General features: G+C 42.7%; 2 long non-coding RNA genes across 2 annotated transcripts in view; one reads left to right on the top strand and one right to left on the bottom strand.

The window, feature by feature from the left end:
* Window positions 1-209: 209 nt before the first annotated feature.
* LOC148225183 (uncharacterized) overlaps window positions 210-19,431 on the bottom strand; it is a 97,822-nt gene continuing 78,600 nt past the window's right edge. The window contains exons 4-5 of the long non-coding RNA XR_015804043.1: window positions 1,354-1,552; window positions 210-447 (exon numbers count right to left, since the gene is read on the bottom strand). This is a non-coding gene — a long non-coding RNA (uncharacterized LOC148225183). The remainder of the gene's footprint in view (window positions 448-1,353; window positions 1,553-19,431) is intronic.
* Window positions 10,717-18,759, top strand: LOC148225184 (uncharacterized). The gene is made up of 2 exons (XR_015804045.1): window positions 10,717-16,420; window positions 16,857-18,759. It is a non-coding gene; the product is annotated as an uncharacterized LOC148225184 (long non-coding RNA).

The raw sequence follows: 19,431 nt of genomic DNA, 5'->3' as shown, positions 1-19,431 counted from the left end.
CTGTGCCGGGTCAGAAATCTTCAAGTTCAGGTCTGCTGGAGTGCTATTTATGGGTGCAAACAAAATATTTTTGTTGGAATTAACAGGGAAAAAAAGTTTTGCTCATCTGAGGATTTTGAGGGGAAACACAGCCAGCTGTGATGAGAACTCAGGTTGGTCCTGACAAAAGTAGTGTGAGGATGTGCTGTGAGAGACCCCCCCCCCCCCCCCCCCCCAGCAGCTACCACGTGTCTGGGATTTTGGCCAAAGTCCTCAGCAGGAGGAGCAGACCCCACAGTCGGAGCTGATGGAGACAGGAGAGAATAATGGCATTGTCTCATGTGGTTTGCTCTCCATGTTGAGACCACGTGCATTCCCCAGCAGGGCTCATGCTGATTTCTGTTACTCCTTCACTAGTTTCCACCAGCTCCACGTCTTGCAATGAGTCATAGTTCAAAAAGCACCATTCTGTTAAAGAAAAAACAAAAAAAACAAAGGGGGGAGGAAACAAGAAGTCATCACAGCTATAAAGAAGTATTTAACTCCATTTAAACATCAAATAACTCTTTAGAGAGTGCTGAATATGTGTGATAGGTGGATGAAATTGCCACCATCTCTTAAATCTAATGACAGTATATGGTGAAATTATTTGTGCACTGACCTATCTGTTCCAAAATGTGTGTCCTTCAATCTCAAAACTCTTCCCTGCCTTTAAGAGCTGTGTCTCCAAATAGTCCCTGCACAGCTGCTGGGATGTCCAGTGTCCACTGCTGTGATACAATTATGCACAGTAAATATTAGCACTTAAGAGTATTGAATACCCGGGTGCTGGGCAGAATTCATGCAATTCATGCTTCCTCTGTAGTCCAGGCATGCCTCCTGTGAGAGCAATGATAACATCCTGAGCAGGCAGTTAGTAGCAGGCTTCGTACTGAAAAGATGCACAGATGATCCTTTGTCCCCACCTCTAAACCCCCCCAAATCAGATTCACAAAACTGGCTGCTGCTGCCTTCTGGAGGAGCATGCTGCAAGAGTGAGAGTCTTGGCAAGCAGAGTAGAAATCATCTGTGATATTTGAGCCTGTTTGAACTTTCCACTTTCTTTTCCTCACTAGATAACATTATTGAAATCCTCGTGTTAAAGACCCGCAAGGTCATAATGCAAAACTGAAAGGAAATAATTTTGCACATCCCTGACAGTATCCCTGCCAGGAGAATCTCCAGCTTGGGTCTATGAACACATGATCTTGTGTGCCTGTGTGTTTTAAAATCTCTGCATTGTTGTGGCCAGATATGACTCTTAGTCCATATTGTTTTCTGCTCCTACCACAGTGCATGCACACAAATGGGGGGTTTTCTTTATTATTTGCTTACATGAAATAAACCCTCTTGAGCCTGAGTTTTCTTTCCAGCTCAGCTCCTCCGAGAAGAGTCTTTACTCCTGTTATTTCTTCCTAAGACTCATAGTTCTTCAGCATTTAGAGCAGCACATGGGATGAACTGATGTAATGGCTCTTCATCTCTGTGTAGGGGTGACAAGCACCCACCACGGTGGTCCAGTGGCAGCCACCACCTGTGTGAGACACGATGCGTTTGGTTAGGATTGTGTTTTAGCATCTGTGAAAACAAATGCTGCAGGTCAGCAAACTCTGTGGCTTGGACATTTGACTCAGGAACGACCATTAAGGTGGAAAATGTATTTCCTTTTGTGGTTTTCACCAGCTCACAATCAATTTCTCTTTGTCCCAGTGTCACCGATACACTTGTCACTTCGGATGTCACCCATATTCCCAGAGTATTCTGAGAAACACATTATATATTATGCAAGCACATGCTCCTGCTTACTTAGAGCCAGCCGTGCTGATTAACCAGACTGTGGGCAGCACAAAATATCCAACCTGCTGCTGTTTGCTGTATTGCTCCAGAGGGGAGAAAAAAAAGCCCTGCTAGACATCATCCCTCCCCCCCCCCCCAAAACAAAAGTTAAAATTATATTAATTAATTTAACAGTATACTCCATTAGGAGTAAATTTATGTTCTTAGAGAGCTCCATGATGGAGTATAAATGCCTCATTAATATTGGATATATGAACCTGGGAGCAGAAACAAAGTCAGAGGGAATAATGACTGGCAATACAATGAGTCCACCAGACCCCAAGCAGGGACGTTTCCTTTCATTGCTCAGCTTGCATGCAGATACAACCTGCTCTCCAAAGACACCATCTGTGTAGGTTTCCAGCGCCTGGGTTGTACCTCTGCAGCACAGCCCTGGCTGGATTCCTCCGGCTTTTCAGGGCTTTTTGACCAGGGAAAGAAGCTATGGGCAGGCTGAGTACAAGCCAGACCCCAGATGACCTTGACACTGTGTCCCACAAGCTATAAATACTGCTTTTTTCTTGGTATGCTGTGGGAAGAGTGGTCCTGTAAGAAACAGCAATTTCTTGGTCTCCTCAGCTCTCCAGCCCTTCTGATCTCCAGAAGTAACTTCTGGGAAATCTGTAATACCATGCTCTGAGCCAAGCCTGGCAAGTGGACTATGATGCTTCAGGCTCTTTCATCCCAATACAGAGCTGAGGTAATTCACCCATCTCGGTGCTGCTGTTTAATGGCACCATTTCCAAAGAAACGTAGGAGTTTCTGGAGAGGCAGAGGTGGATGCAGGTCACAAACTGGGGGTGGATCCAGTGAGCACAGTGAGAGGGGGACAAACTCTTGGAGGGAGCAGAGGGGGATAGATGTTGCAAGAATAATCCTTGCTCCCTTCTGGCTCGTCTTGGGTGGTATGGAGCAGACTATTTCTCTGTCTTCTCCAGGGATTGTCTACTGGAGGTGATTTCACCTGGTATTTCTTTTGGAAGGACTCAGATGGCAGCAATTGAGGGAATATCCAGATATTAGCTGCTGTTTTCAAAAGCTCTTTCTTTTCAACACCTGGAGAAACACTTCACACAAGTAGTATTTCTTTCTTGGGCTCAATCCAAACTTATGCACTTCAGCTTCCTCTGCTCTGGGATCTCTAAGTTCCTTAGAGTGCTCTGTGATGAATGAGATATCTGGTACCACTTAATTCTGTTTCTCTCTACGCATCTGGATCCTTCAGAAGGAAGAATTAGTGGGAATCTCCTTCAGTATGGACAAATGATGATACATCTTCACTGAGTTGCTCCTGCTCTTAGGGCACAGAAACATGACTTGCTCAAGAGCAAGCATAGGATATCTGGCCCACACCTGTGATCAACTCCCATACAAGTGATGATGGTTTATGTGGGTGTTCACAGAGCCTGGATGTCACTAATGTCAGTAGGGTTTTCCTAGTGGTGTGGGGTGCCTGTCCTGCCCAAGCTGTGGGCAGTCCTGTTTTCTGCCACGGGTGAGCTCTTCCTGGCCACTGCCACTGCACTTGGCCATGGTCCTCCCCTGTATAAAGCCCTTGTAGCAAGGCCTCTGAGGAGGAATGTCTACTCCTTGCAAGATTAGCCCCTTATGAATATGTAACAGGTTACATTACCTTCTTGAATCTGATATGCCTAGCATAACTAAATTTCTGTTGTATATACTGGGAAAGTTTCAGCAGAAAATAGCATTGTTGATGTCTAACGTCCTTCTCTAATTAACAAAGATGATTTTCTGCAATGTATGTACACCTAGTTACCATTGTGCATGATCATTAAGATGTACACACAGTCAGCAGGAGCCTTGCTGCTCACTCATCCGGAGAAACTTTATACCCCAGCTAGGGAAAGCAGGGTAGAGGAAAGTGCCTGGAAGTCCAGTATTGTGCTCTGAACATGCTCCCATCCACGAATGAGATACAGAATGCTGCTTTGCCCTACCAAGGGGGATACAGCCATGAGTGATCTTGGGGCTCACCTAATAAACCAAGTCAGTGATGACTGTAAGCACTCTCAGAGTTTTTTGCTGAGGTGTTTATGTACCTCTCACTCTGTTTTCTCTGGGGCATAGCATGATGTCTGTCCTCTCCTACATTCCTCATGAAGCTGGAAACATCTATTATCAGGCACACAATGACTCATGCACAGTCTGTTCCTTCCTCTGCTGAGCTGACTGCTATCTGACTGTCTTGCAATCTCCCCTCTTATTAACTCAGCTCTGGCAGGCAACTGAATGCTTCTTGCTCTGGCTGAGGTGCTAAGTCTGGGAAAGGGAATGCATCATGTTAATCGTTGCCATATCTGACCTGTGTCTGGTTTCAGTAAGGTGACGGGGTGCATGAGAGGTGACTGTTATGCTCAGAAATGTGGGAAGCATTTGCGGCAAGGAGTGAAACCGTGCCAAGATAATAACTGGGAATAGCTTTATTTCCAGAAGCTTGTAGTGGGTCACAGCACAAATCTATAAGGTTAGGTTTTTTCAGGTACACTGCATTGGAGTGTGACAGCACCTTGTAAACACTGACAGACGTAACACCACAGCCTCAGTGGGAGGAGAGATTTTAAGGTGCCAGCTAGCACCATGTCTGAGTACGACTCTGAGACTACAGATGGCACCTCAATCCCTGGACTGCAGAGCAGCTGGCAGCTTGCTCCTGCCCCATTCACTGCTTTTTAACTGTATCTCTGCCATGAGTTGGGAATGGTGAACTGTGTGGATGGAAAATGAAGAAACATTTATTCAGATTCAAAATGCAAAATTTTTCAGTTTTGCAGAAGACTTTTTATGGCAAGCACCTTTTTTGCTGGAGGAACAGAGTGAGCTAAGTCAAGGGATGAGATGCTTTTGCCATACTCATTGGTTCAGAAACTCTGAAGGACTGAGAGTAACTCCAAGAGCACATGGGAAAAGCAGATTTGCTGACAAGTAAAGATCAGATGCCACTAGTTATTTTCCAAAGCAAAAGAGACAAAGGAATATTCAAGGCTTATTCCAAGACATGGTGAAGTCCAAAAGAGTATTTTCTCTAGTGCCAGTGGGTACTGAAGCAAGCTGCCCGTATGTCTTGGTTTAATTTTGACTTTCCCGGCCAATGCACCAAATTAATGTCTTGAGTTTGAGTTGCCAATTTGAATAAACTTATTTTTCTTGTTGTGAGACAGAACCAGGAGCAAAAGAGCAAGGCAGGCCTAAAACTTGAGAGAGTATAAAAGAAAATTTATTAACTACACAAACAAAAAGAAAGGAAAAAAAAAAAATTCAGAATAAGATTTTTTAGATCACTCCTTCCCTCCCTCTCCCAATCTTCATAACAAAACAAACATATAACAAATACTTCGGTCAGTGCCCAATTTAGTCTTTCTCAGTTCACTTCTGGAGAGAGAAGCCTCTTCTTGTTGAAGCTGTAGGGATTTTTCCCACAAGAAGGAAAAAGACAGTTCTCTTGTGGTTTTATTTTTCACGGTTTGCATCCGCCCGAGAACCTGCAACCGTGACGCTCCTCCCACCTCTACAGCTGTCCCAAAGTTGTAGATGTGGGCCATGTCTGCTCCATGGGGTATTACTTTTAAGAATGAAATGTTCAACCGCAAAGATTCTCTCTGTCCTTTTTTCTCTGCTCAGGCTTTATCTTCAGAAAACCAAAATCCCCTTCTTTTCTCAGGACAGAAATTCTCAACACAGGTGCTCTTTAGTCAAATCATCTATTAAATGGAACATTTTCATCCCCCCATGTCTCTTTCCATGGTTTATAGGAATATTCAGTACATCAGTTCATTCCTACAATTTCACAAAAATATTTTCAGCCATTTCAGCATCTTCTCATTCTCTTTCCATCTTAAAAACTTAGCTCTTACATCACTGACTTCAGAAATCTTCTTATTCCCTTTCATATTCAAAGGAAAGGCTGGAGGCTTTGCAAATCTTATCTGAACACTAAAGAGTTAAAGTTTAACACAACTACAAGAGTTGGGCCAGGCTCAGGCTGTGCTGGGGGGGGGCAGCCGAGGTGTTAATCAGCCTTTCTGGGGCTGGGCTGCAGCCCCACACTGCTCATGGCCACCCGGGCAGGCCCGGCCCGTCCGGCAGCAGCAAGAGTCGGCCTCCCCCCACGCCAGAGCCGCAGGCCCGTGGAGGAGGAAGCCGTGAAGGTCTCATCACACAACTTTTTCTCCCCCCGGCCATCGGGTCCCCCTCGTTGGCAAACGGGGCCCAAGCGGCCTCCCGAGCCTCCCCCCCCCCCCGCACGGGGGAGAGGGAAGCTCAGGTTGGTGTTACCTGCTCAGCCGCCGGAAGACAAAGAGGGCCAGTTCCGGACCACCCCCCTCAAAATGTGTGTTCACGAAGCGAACCAACCCCCTCTAATTGGCTGTTGCAGGTATCCCAACCCCCAGAGAGGAAACTCCCTTAGGAAGAATCTCCCCTGAGTCTCCTCTTCCTAAGTCAACCCACCACACCGTAGAATCCAAGAATGAGCTGGTCTCAGTTCCTATTTGTTAGCTTATATATTTTTGTTCAGGAGGTGCAGAGCACTTTCTGCTGATAACGAGTGCACAGTTTACATGTCTCACACTATGCTTGAGAGCCACAGTGAGTGACTTGTGAGGGTTTGCAGCCACCTCCACCCTCACGAACGCTGCTGCAAACCCCTCAGGGAGCTGCTGGAAGAGGCGCCTGTTTCACCACTGTCTCTCCCTCCTCCTCTTAAGCAACACACAGACTGAAAATCTCACCCTTGGTGGTTCAGATCAACAGACTGCCCTGTTATTTCTCAGACTGAGAACTCCTAACATTTCCTGCTGACAGCTATTTTGGGAATATTAAGCCTGAATGTTTTGGTGGAAAGAGAATTCAAAGGGCCACAAGAGCAGGGGAATGAGTGAATGAACCCAAGCAACTCAACAACACTAAAAATTTTGTAACGCTCTTTTTTAAACACAGAGAGAGCTTTGATAGCTCACACGGCAACAAAGACTTCTGTCATGCAAGCTTCTTGGAGTTAATATGAAAGAATCTCCATTGTGCCAGCATTCCGCCACAAGAAGCAAAGCTTGTAGTGGAGCGTGAGATAAAAATATTTGTAAGGCTCATCACTTTTTGACATCTCCACTCCAACACTTCCTCCCCAAAGTGGCGTGTGCAGACAGCTCTGCCATGACTGCCACTTCTGATCTTTAGCTTCACCCAGCAAACACACTTGGAGCACATGTGCTGATGCAAACCCTACGAGGAGGTGGAGGAACTTACGGTGACAGCCTGAAACCAATGGGGATAGCTCATCTGTCCAAGGTGTGTGAGATACAGCCTCCAGCGAGCAGTCATTATTCCTCTGAAGCACAAAGGATCTGAATCTGTCTATGAAATTACATTATTCTACAGCAGTGGAAAAAACTGATGTCCTGTGGTCATAATTACACAGGTGCTGGGCCGTGCTGGAGACCACTACACGGTTTTGCTTTGATTTAAAAAAAAGCAGCCTGTCATTCAAGTCATTCAACAAAACAAAATCTCTGACTTTCAGCAGAGGTAGTACAGGTACTGGATTAGGATCTGTGTGACTAATTTCAAAAGCATAGTTCTTTTGGAAAAAAAGTACTACTCTTTATATTCCTCTCTTTTTGCTACCTTCTGTCTCAAGCTCTCAAGGCAGCGGAACAATTGTACAAATTACAGCTGAGAATATACAATATTTATCCACAATAAGTGCTTTTACTTCAAGAGTCCTTTGGAGCAAAATGGTCATATAAATTTGCATCTTAGAAGAAGATTCGGCCTTTTTAGGTCTGTGCAGTAAAGACCTTGCCCTGCTAAATATTTCCTTGTAGCTAAAAAAGCCTTAGTAGCACCCTGGTGCCCAACTGTGGGCTTGGGTAGATGACATAGTTCACATGGGAATTTTTGATCTGCAGTGTGAGTGAGCCTAAGAGTGCAGAGTATATGTCATAACTGTTTGGAAAGCCACAGGTTTCCCAAGCTCACTTTCAGTCTCCAGGCACATATTAGCATGGACCACATGGTAGGACACATCCATCCTCACAGTAGATAGGGTGGCTTGTGTAGGTAAGGCAGAGACTGAATTTCAGGTGGGCAGGCCACACTTTGCTGACATGCCTTGAGAGTCTGGAATTTGGAAAAAGAGAGAGTATTCATGAGACTACTCTGGACTTGAAGTTGCTGTGTGTAATACTTTCTTGCTACTTAGCACAGTGGACTGAGTAGGAAAATGAAGAAAAAACGTATGTAATAATTTTAAGTTAATTTTGATTTGACTGAGTTCAGCAGTCCTTCTGTGTTTGACTATATTTATTTGTATATTCAAACTCTACAAGAATGGGGGCTTGTGAAGTGAATTTTAAACAGTACATGTTTTTTAATGTACTGACCATAGGTGAATTCTGAATAGTTTATATTCTTGTAAAATTTACACTGTACCGTTTTGTTACCTAATTCCCCTTACCAGGGAATAGAAAGGGAAATAGATGAATATAGCATATATTGCATATTATCATTTATAATGAACTACTCTACAGGGAAGACATTATTTGCTGATGTTACTATTGAACCTAAATAATGAATGAATTAGAGAATGTTGCATTCTGTTTATAGAGAGTTGTCAGACAAAGGTGAAATTAATATAAAAATATTAGTTGCAAATGGCTTGCTGAGCTTAATTCTTACTCCTATGTCTCTGAGACCCCTTAACTACTCACAAGCCAATAACCTTCAGTTTCAGCACGGCAGGCTATAAACTCCTCTACCTGACTCATACAATAGTAAGAATTTTAATTAAAATATTTGGGAATATTCATGCCCTCCTTCAGCTCCAAAGTACCTCAAAGCAAAAGGAGACTTTCATTGTAAAGATACCTCGGTCATCCTCCTTTCACCTCTCTTGCCATTGAATCTCAGGTGAAGCTTAATTTTGCATTGTGTCAGAGTAACAGCAAGGGGCTTAGTCCATTAAAGGTCCTACATTTTGGATGACGAAGCTCATTTGTGCCTCTTGACTCTCAGTACAGCATGGGTGGGGTGAAAATAACTCAGAAATGTCATATCTAATGTAGAGTAGTGGTCGTTGCCACCTGGGAAAGGGAGACTTGGATCAGTGATGTGATAAATGTGATTTGTGCTAATTAAGTTGTAACTATATTAACAAAATTGTGTTTAGATCAATAGAAGACAATTGTTACAGAGTGAGGGGGGAGATGGGTGAGACAGGGCAAAGGACATCTTCCAGATGTTGGGAGTCGAAGAAGGAGGTTGGAAGAAAGTCAAACAAGAATAGTAGAAGAACGTAGGTCTGACAAGCAGCATCTAGAAATAGAAAGTTTTGACCTTGAAATGGGCAAAAATGGGACGATTCCAAGCATAGGACTCAATTAAAGTCTTGTTATGAAAAACATCTGCTCAGTCACACAGTGCGCCTGCGCTACCTGCAGGTCACACCTCGGTCGCTGAGGAAGACGATGAGCCTTCATCGGAAATAAGACCCTCAAAAGGATGAGAGACCCCCTAAACTATTAGTAGAGCATGCGCTGTACACATAGTGACGTAGATTTTAGGAATAGAAACTAGGAGGAGTTTTTTAGAAATTTCTGTAGCCTACAGTATATAAGTGGGATTGTTAGCCTGGATGCTTTGATACGTGAGGAATGGCGAGCCACCCCCCGTATCCCTGGTTGGGGGGGGGGCGCTGGGGGGGGCCCTCCCCGGTTGGTTTTGCTTATGCTTTATACGAACCTCAATTATACTAAATTACTTACTGCCAAATTTTGTATATTCTTAAATATATGCACTTTGTTTCATCTCCAATACTTTAATTGTCATCTCCAATACTTTGATTGTATTCATTTTGTTACTATTAAAAACTTACTATTAAATTTAATCTTGTTGCTTGATAAATTGGAAAAAATAGAACATCGTTCATAACAGTGATCACTTAGCCAGGGTAGAAGGCTGCAATCTCTTGTCAATACTGATGGGCTTGCTTGTGTTAGTAGGCTGCTGTTAGCATAACCTCTTTCGGGAAAAGTCTTTTGGATATGGGATATCTCTGCTCTGTCAGAGACTTGCAGAAAAAAACCAAAACATTTTGCCCAGCCACTTTAAGTTTTAAAGCACTGGTGTAGGTCCTTTACTTCCTGTCATTTTTCCTCATTATGTTTGTGGCATCTAATTATCGCATGGACATGAATTCTGAAGTGGCCCATGCCCTCTCCCTGCTTATTCCTATTTCAATAAAATAAATATTATAATGTCTGCTGATCTCACAGGGGTGCTGTGAGGGACCATTTTATGGCCTTTTGTCTTAGAAGAGAAGCTATAAAAATTGATAATGTCTTATTGGTGATGCAGATCGGTTTGGAGTGTCCATACAGGCTTTTCAAGACATTTTATATAAAGTGTTTTGAACCCTGTACTCTGTAGTGCTGCGGGTTGATGGTTTTCATCCTACCACAAACACCCTGGGATGGGAGACATGGGTTACTTTGTCTTCAAGACATCCATGCAGAAATGGGGGAAACAGTCTGTTGGAGGAAACAAATCAGGCCACTCATTCCTCCCACTCAGTTACGCTAGACCCGCTTGTCTCTCTGTTCTTTTCATGGTCTGGATTTTATTTTATTATTTTATTTTATTTTATTTTATTTTATTTTATTTTATTTTATTTTACTTATTTTATTTTATTTTATTATTTTATTTTATTTTATTTTATTTTAATTTATTTTATTTTACTTATTTTATTTTATTATTTTATTTTATTATTTTATTTTATTTTATTTTATTTTAATTTATTTTATTTTACTTATTTTATTTTATTTTATTATTTTATTTTATTATTTTATTTTATTTTATTTTATTTTATTTTATTTTATTTTATTTTATAATCCCCCTCTCTGAACAGTCTCTAAGGGAGGCACTGGGTTATCGTGCTCTTGGCTTTCTCATTTGAGATTGAGCTGAGATAAACAAGGGCGTAACTCCTGCCTCGGTTTCAGTGCCTTTGCTTTGATACAAATGTTTTAGCTTTAAAGTCATCATCTCTCCCCAACAGCTGCCAACCACACCCCCACCCTCACAGGGTGCTGTGTCTTGCGATTCACATGGGCAGAATAAATAGATATTTGCTGAAGTTTCTCACACACAGGTTTGGCAAGACCCACTCCACGCTTCCCTATCCTCTTTGGTCTGGTTCACTTTCCCTCTCTGTCTGACTGTTCTCCTGTAGGAGCCTGTTAAGATTTCCTCAAGTGAATCCTTTTGGGAGAGTCATTGGAGGACAGTGCCATAACTGAAACATCATACCAGAGCTGAGCGAACATTATAACAAGCTCTTCTGCAACCTATGGCCTAAAAGAAACACAAAAACAAAATCTGAGGGAGAGTTGCTCTTATTATATTATAGACTGTGATTTTTCTTGCTGTGTTTTGCTGCTATCTTGTTTTTCACTTTCCACCTCTGCTCTGTATGAGACTACAAGACCTGAAAAGCATTTAGCTATTATCCAGAATATAAAATCTCAGCATGACCTGCTGGTTAAATCATAATCCACTATGATACAATATGTGCTATCTCTTCTCTAGATTCAATCTAACCAGGAAGGAGGAGCCTGTAGCATTTCCTCATCCATCCTATGAACACAAGCCTGGACCAGGATCACTGCCATGAGCATCCTACCGCCCATCTCTAAACAGGATGCATGGGAGAGGTGGGATCTAGTACAAACAGCTGAAGTTCTCATGTGATGGAGAAAGGAGCCCTGTCTCCTGCTGTTTGCTGCCTTTTTCCTGCCCTACTGCTTTCAATAACACTATGGAATGGTGCTGTCTAGTTGCCCATTTCAACCATTGGAAATACAGTTGTGTGTTGTTTGTGAGAATCATCAGGGAGGTGGGGAGCAAGCCTTTGCTCTCACCACAATCTAGCACTGGATCTAGCTCCTGGCCCTACTCAACCAAGATAATGCCCACCTTCTTTGGGGATTTTTTTTCCTTTTCCCAAAAGCCAGTTCCAAAAAGGAAAATTGTTCCATCTTTAGGTCTAGCAGGTGTGAAAGCTTGTTTTTAAATCAACAACCCACAGCATTATGAGGGATCAAACCTTATTCTTTCAAGGTCATTGAAATTGGCTTATCATAGTGCTGGATCTTGTGGCATGCAGTCACAGCCCATTTTTAAATATTTGGATACCGTTTCTCAGAGCAAATTAATGGCTGGCTGTGTGGACGAAATGCTCTGCATGAGCTTTCAGAGAGTTTCCCATTGGCAGCATCTCCTACATATTCCCACATACAGGCCAACCACATCAGCAACCCACCCCATCACAAACAGAAGGCTGAAATCAGGCCTTAGTGAGGTCTGCACAAAAGCTTCTGCCCCTCTCCCGGGGTTTGCCAGAGCACAGTGACAGCCAAGGGCTCGCCTTTGCAGGAGCAGCTTTACAGGTGGAGATATAGTCAGCCATGAGGATGCAAGTGCAGCTGCAGAGGGGAGGCAGGTAAGGAAGGATTTATCTTCTGCAATCAGTAAAGGGGCTTTTGCATTGGAAAGGTTTACTACTATGGAGGGTGCAGCTACTGAGAGCTGGCAAGGAGCATGGAGGTGGAGTCAGCGAGCCATAAGCCAAATACAGGCTCTTGAGTCCATAGTATATGTGGTTCAGCACCACTAGTCATATAACAGGTTTGTTTTCTTCCCTCTCACACTTCCACAGTATATTGCATCCAAATGCCACTAAAGGAATGACATGACACAGTATCAGAACATTTTTCCCTCCTTGTAGCAAGAATATATAATAATCTCTCTGGAAAGCGCATCTCAGACTATTTCCAAGAACAATAGATGCTTGTAAGGCATCCAGTGAAGTCAGAATAGCTGGAGGCTGCAAGTCACATAATAACTTTTTGTGCTTGCATCGTGTTTCATTTTCAGAGTGATCTGAGTAGGAGACAGGAAATAAACAGGTTTTTTATTTTTTTAAATGGCTACATTTCAAGTCAGTGATATTTTTTGGTTTTTTGCTTTTTTGGTTTTTTTGGTGGTTTTTTTTGAAAACCAGGACTTGCCATCTTAATTATCACACTGGTAAAAACAGGATCGTGCCACAGAAACAAGATTCCTCTGTGGATGCTCCTGCTCTTCAGAGCAGACTGTGGGAGCAGAAGGAGAGTACTGGGAGTTTGGAAGAGGATTTACATGGCACCACATGTGGTGTAAGACAGAAGCAGGTCTCTGAAGTGGTCTAAGTGCCACCCAGCTCAAGCTGGGAGTGGAGCCTCTGGCAGGCATGGGCTGTAAAAGTTCTCTGGTCTCTCTACTTCAATGTTGAATGATCATTTCTGGCACTAGGGAAACAGAAAAAAAAAGACCATCACAGAAACTCATGGGACCTGATTATTCTTTATCAAGACTTGATTCATTGAAAGGGAGGCCCTAATATTTAAGATCCATTTTGCTACTTATCTATGACAGAAAATCCAGGTTTCATTTAGCCTGGCTTGGGAAATGAGATGGTGTTACTAGGCATCCTTTGGCTAGGATTAGGTCCCTAGTGTACTGTGTTCTTTACAATGGTGTGGACAAAATCACAACAGGCTCTAAATCACTGCTATTATATATTGCTGCTAATTAAGGTTGCATAGACTTGGATTTGAGGAGGATTTTGAAGAGACTGAGAGCTTATTTGTGTTTGCTTTTCTGCTGAAAACCATTAAAAAATTTCATTAAGCTAAATAAAACCAGATTGTAATGTTCAAAATCATATTTGCTGGAGAGGGTTTTCAGCACTCCCTAGGAAGAAGTCATTTATGATAATCTGAATTACCAAGATTTGGCAGGAGGAGTAAGAAATGGAGGAATTCGTACAATTCCAGGCCCTGTTTTCTGACTGTGCCACTGTCATCCATACCCTGGGCAGCTGCCTTGTACTACCAGGCAGAGACAAGTGCAACAAGACACTGCTTTGAACAGAGGCCAGGTAGCCAGAGTTACGGCACTGAAATCAAAATTAGGGCTGTGCTTTTTTCCTTTACATGATTTTCAACAGAAGCTGGGTATCTGTGTATGTGCTTTGGCACAGGGGCGTGGTGCTCTATTGTACGTGGCTGATGTTGAAACATGTTTAGTTGAAATATACAGTGCTTCTAGTCTCAGAAAATACTTATATCAGCAAGTAATCCATTTCAGTGTCAGGACAGGAAAACACAATTCAGCAAATATTTTCAGGAAATACAAAAATCTAAAAAACAGATGCATTTAATGGACCTTGTAGTAGCATTTTCAGCCCAGAGATTTTCCTTTTGCAGTTTCTGTGATTTGACAGAATCTTTGACAGTTGGAGTATTTATTGGTAAAGAAATCCACTTCCCTCTCCCCTCCAATGCATCATGCATACTTGCAATACATCCAATAAGTGCAATACATGCATACTTGCCGTGCAAGTATGAGGACACATATTAGGGATAGGGGAATGCTGAGCTCCAGGACCTTCTCTGTCTGTATTGTAGTTTTGAAAGGAAACTTCTCTATTGAATATTAGAATCTCTTTGGATACTGACTGTCTTTTCTGTTGAAATTCTTTTACTCAAGCTAAAAATATTTGAATATGCTGAGCAAAATATGCTTGAATATTTGGACCAACACCTGACACTCAGCTACGCTCTCAGGAAAAGCACTCAATTCTTCTCATCTTGTCTGAGCTGATGAGTATTTACCCATTTCAGTCTCACTTTGCTTTTTGATGTTTAAAATTTCCCCTTTCTCTGCCTCTCCACCACAATCAAAAACCAGGAATCTCTGCCCACTCCACACTGTCTTGAGTGTTTCAGATTATCTTGCATCCACTCCATCCCACAGAGTAACATTTCCCATCTACCTCTCTAGGGCTTGACCTTGTACCAGATTCTTTCTCAAGTGCTAACCCATGCCTGAACCCCTTCCCAGGCTTTTCTTCATGTGACTGAACTGGGTCAAAAATCAGTCACCCAAGAATGCCTGTTCTTTGGATCACTTCTCCATGGTTGTAGTGACCTTGTTCCCCTGTGCATCCCTTCACAGAACTTACAGCACCTGGCAGAAAGAGTGGATGGGGCTTTTCATGCCTCTCCAGCTGGTTTTCCTTGCTGTCAGGGTGGTTGAGTATGCTCCATCCCTACTGCAGGGAGGGCCTGAGCCACAGACCTTTGGAGGTGAAAAGGAGCAACCTTCTGACCACCTGCATCCTCCTCAGTATGGGGAATAACCTTGGAGCCCAGGTAGGAAACTGGCCCTACACTGACCTTTCCTTTTGCCTTGCTGAAAAGAGGGGAAAAGAGGTTTTGAAAGAGATTTTGGACGGTTCAAATGGACTTTTTTGTTTTGTTTTGTTCTGGCCATCTAACTGAAAATGTCAATTATTTCCACAGTCACAGGCACTCTGCCAAACTCCCACTCTTCATGACTAGTGCTCCAGTGGAACTTCATGAATTTATTTTCACAGAAGATTCAGCCTCAGCTCTTTAGTTTCTATAAACAATGTTTCATTCTTCTTTATGGCTACTCACATCTCTTCAGAGCTTCTGCTAACTACGCCATGCACATTTGCACATCTGCTACCTGAGGTTAACAGCTCTTGACCCAGCCATGACCCAGCCACTCCTCTTTCTGTTGGAGGTGTGCCATTCTCTGCCTTTGTGTTTGTTCATTGTCTAGTCCAAGGTGTAATTCAGCTGTTGCCACTATTCCCCAAACACCCAAATTGCTTTTATTTCTTACAGCTGACACAGAGGCCAAAATACTTCATGCTACTAACCAACTCTGTATTTAGCCTAGTAGGTTGTAGGACTACCTTGCCATTAAGGCTGCCTTTCCAGGAAAAGGCATAGCTGGAGAGTACTTGGCTCTACCTCCCAGTGTATAAAACTGGAGTGGAGTAGTTGAGACTAAGTCTGGCACACTTTATGGTAAATTCAGATGTGTTGGCAAGCCCTCCTGTCCAGTTTGCAGCCAGTAGGAAAGGTGTGACTGGCTACCAAGGGAGCAGAACACAACATGGATGTGGGACACGATCCTCAAAGGCTCAAGCAACAGATAGATCTTTCAAGGTTTAAAAGATTACCTCTTTCCTTGGGAGATGAAGGCACGCATTTTTAAAAAAGTTCCTCTACAGAGCTATAAAGGGAAGACCAAAGCCATAAGGGAAGTACCAGAATTTGGAGGATCCCCAGAGCATATACCATGTGAATTTTTTTCTTACAGCTGGATGAATGTACAATTCTTTCCTTCCAGAGCAGGGGTGGCCTGACATCTTTAAACCTCGACTTGGTGTTTTGGTCAGTTTATGACATTTTTGATCTCTTTATCTTCAATTTGGACTCCTTATGAACCATCCAGATTTTGGGAACAGCATTCCTCAAACACAACCAAGGATCTGAAGCATGATATCCTGATGAAAAAAATGATGTGTTCCCTGATTAGCACATGCTTATTCATGGAATTAATTTCTCCTGTGGTTCCATGCTGCAGAAGTCGATAAAAGTACCATTTCTGCCACAAAAATTCACCATGAAGTAATGTAAGTTTTCCAGCACTTTTGTTCATACTACACTTTAATGTATAATGCAGGGTTTTTTATTCATTAGATAATAGATACTTCAGGTAATGAAAATTCATTCTGTGTAGCAGAAATACCAAGAAGAATTGGATTCTTATAGCTGTTCAAGGGCTCAAAAGTGGATACTTGTATGCTTTCACGTTTGATTCTTGTTCCACATCACTTCAGAAGTATAATTTTTGTTGACAGAAAATTGGCCAGGCTTAATAAAACAAGGTATTTCTATATCAGCTTCTGAGTTCTTTCTAATGTGTTGTCGTTTTAGGAGCTAATTGACTTCATAGGCAAGTTACATTGGGACCAAATTGTCAAAGGCTTATGGATCTGTGGAAAGATAATCCATAGAAAAAATTTAAAAATAATACTAGCAAAGATAAATCTGTTTTTTTTTTCCCAGGTCTGCAGGATGCACAGCATCACTGAATGTTATTTTAGGGAAAGAAAACACATAGTTAAACTCCCAGCTCGTGTGGTTCTCCTGGCTGTCACACATGGGTGGTGTGGGCCCATTTAGTCACTGTCTGGAGAAGTGGAGCATCTCAAAGCACCTTCTGGTTGGTTCAACAGCAAGCTGGAAAGTTGACCCATTAGATGTAATTCCAAATCCTTTTAGAGGTCTACTGCCTCCATCTCCAATTGGCAGCTGCACAGTTTCTGAACCTGCTACCTCCAGAGGAACTTGAGCTCCAAGAGCTGGAAGTTGCTGAATTCAAGGGAAATAGATACACTCATTCTCTTGGATGTTACTGTCTCCCATTTTGTTTTGCAAGAGAAGCAAAACACCCAAGAAGATTTCAGAGTCAGCTTGTCAGAAAATATTATGCAAATTACCAAATCACATGGGCTCATATTTAGAGCAGGCAAGTGAAAAGAGAGAAGTGTTTAGCTGTAACATAGGCTGAATTAACTGCCTGACTTTGAGACATGAGATTGTCAAGTGTCTTGCTCGCTCAGATGACATGTAAGGTTTGAGGAAACCAACCATGTATCAGAACTAAACTTTCCAGTATATGCAATTTTATGCTCTGTACACATATGTATATATAAAGAAATTAGGACATACATACACAGACACACACGCACACACGTACACTGCTCCGTGCTCTCTTGTAAAGTCATCCCGATTGAAATTACCATGGATTTCACAAAGTCAGGGATTGTTTCCATTTAAAAAACTCTCATGCAATCCTTCCCATCTCATGACATTCAAACGTGTCAGCCTCAAGAGCAATCCAGAAAAGCTTTGGAATGGGAACTGGCTAAATGTACTATTGTTTCTACTTTCAGCAGGAGACCCCTTAGGTGCCCTGTTTTACAGAATTGTGCAATTCAGGTTTTGGATTACATTTCTTGCTAAATGTCAGAGGCAGCACAAGGATGATTATTGAAAGGGAAGTCACTGCTCCCAGGCCAGCCCTTCCTCCTTCAGACAAGACCACTGCAAACGCTCAAGGTTTGCAGGTAAAAACAGAAGTGCAAAGTGCATAGTGCATAGGCTCCAATTTGAGATCCTACATGGCTCTTCCTTAATTTGCTCAGCACCTCTGGAAACATATTTGGACAGAATAGGAAGTCATGTCTGCTCAACCCCTGCTTAGTGCCGGCTACCCAGAGAGGCACGTTTCTCTGTTTATCAGAAACAGAAGTCCCATCTCCATTGCAGTGCTTGTGTGAAATGTGAATGAAAACGACTGAAGAGAAGCAGCCTGAGGTCCAGAGAGTGTCCTGGGGTACAATGCAAAAATGTGTATTCTATCACCATCTGTTAAAATGTGGGAGGGGTGGTGATCCTTATCTCTGTGGGAGATATCCTCTGCTGATGTGCCATCTGATAAGATTGGGGGATGATCATCGTTATCTATTCACAACCCATCCTTCCTCCAGAAGATATATTCTGTTAATGGGCCATTAAGTCCTATTGTGTGACTGATGAGATTACATCATCCCATTGGGAGGTGCCCCAGCCAGGGGCAGGAGCCAAGCCTTTCCTACCTAGATAAAAAACTGGGGTTTGGGACCCGAGGGCAGACCTTTCTACTGGATCCCAGAGGAAAGTCGGACCTTTTCCACATCATCGCTGGATCTTCGGAAGAAAGCTGCACCTTCTACAGGAGCACTGCTTCAACGGAACCACATCCGTCATCCAGGAGGACTGCAGCCACCATTTATACGGACTGCTACCAACACCCTGACTGACAGGGTGTCAGGTTGTATTTCTGACTGTGTTTGTGGTTGTTTCTTTTATATTATTGCATGTATTTTATTTTTTCTCTTTTCTCCTATTAAATTGTATTACTGACTTGGAGTCTCGCACTGGTTTTACTTTCAAACCAATACAAGAGATAAGGCTGAGGCACAGGAAAAAAAGTCACAGTGGCAATTGCTGCTATGGTGCAGCACTTTGAGGTCTTGCTGAACTGCTGATCAAAAATAACTCATAAGCATAGGTAACATCTTCTTGCAGCATAACCCTGCTCTGTGAGCATGAGAAAGCTGTCTGTTTCAGGAGGACACTTGAGCAGCAGCTCAGGCTGGGCAGGGGATTCTGAGCATGGAGGCCCCTCATCCACAGAGCTCTCCTCTCCCAGACAGTCACACAATTATTGGCTGTTGTAGCCACAGAGCTGGGAACCCTGCTTGTGCTCCTGCAGGCTTGGTCACATCTTGAAGGTGTTGCCTTCTAATGGCTAATACAGAAAAAGGATCAAGTCCAAGAGGGAAGGCAGGTGGGCATGTTTCCTTGAAACCAAGGTTCCACAGGTTCACAGAATAGTAATATTAATAATATTACTAATAAAAGTGTGCTGGATTACTGAATTTTACATATGAGATTTTCTCAAAAATTTCCATACATATGTTACAGTGAATTACAGTTTATTTATATATTATCAAAGTACTCGAGTTCACGGACAGGCTTTGACTTCCTGTGAAAGATATAAAGTTGCCCATACCCCCAGTACAATCTCTGAAAT

This window comes from Sturnus vulgaris, chromosome 1 (genome assembly GCF_052056855.1).
Source record: "Sturnus vulgaris isolate bStuVul1 chromosome 1, bStuVul1.hap1, whole genome shotgun sequence".
NCBI classification, from domain to species: Eukaryota; Metazoa; Chordata; class Aves; order Passeriformes; family Sturnidae; genus Sturnus; species Sturnus vulgaris.
The sequence above is the reverse complement of the archived record's forward strand: the minus strand, read 5'-3'. Positions and strand labels throughout refer to the sequence as shown.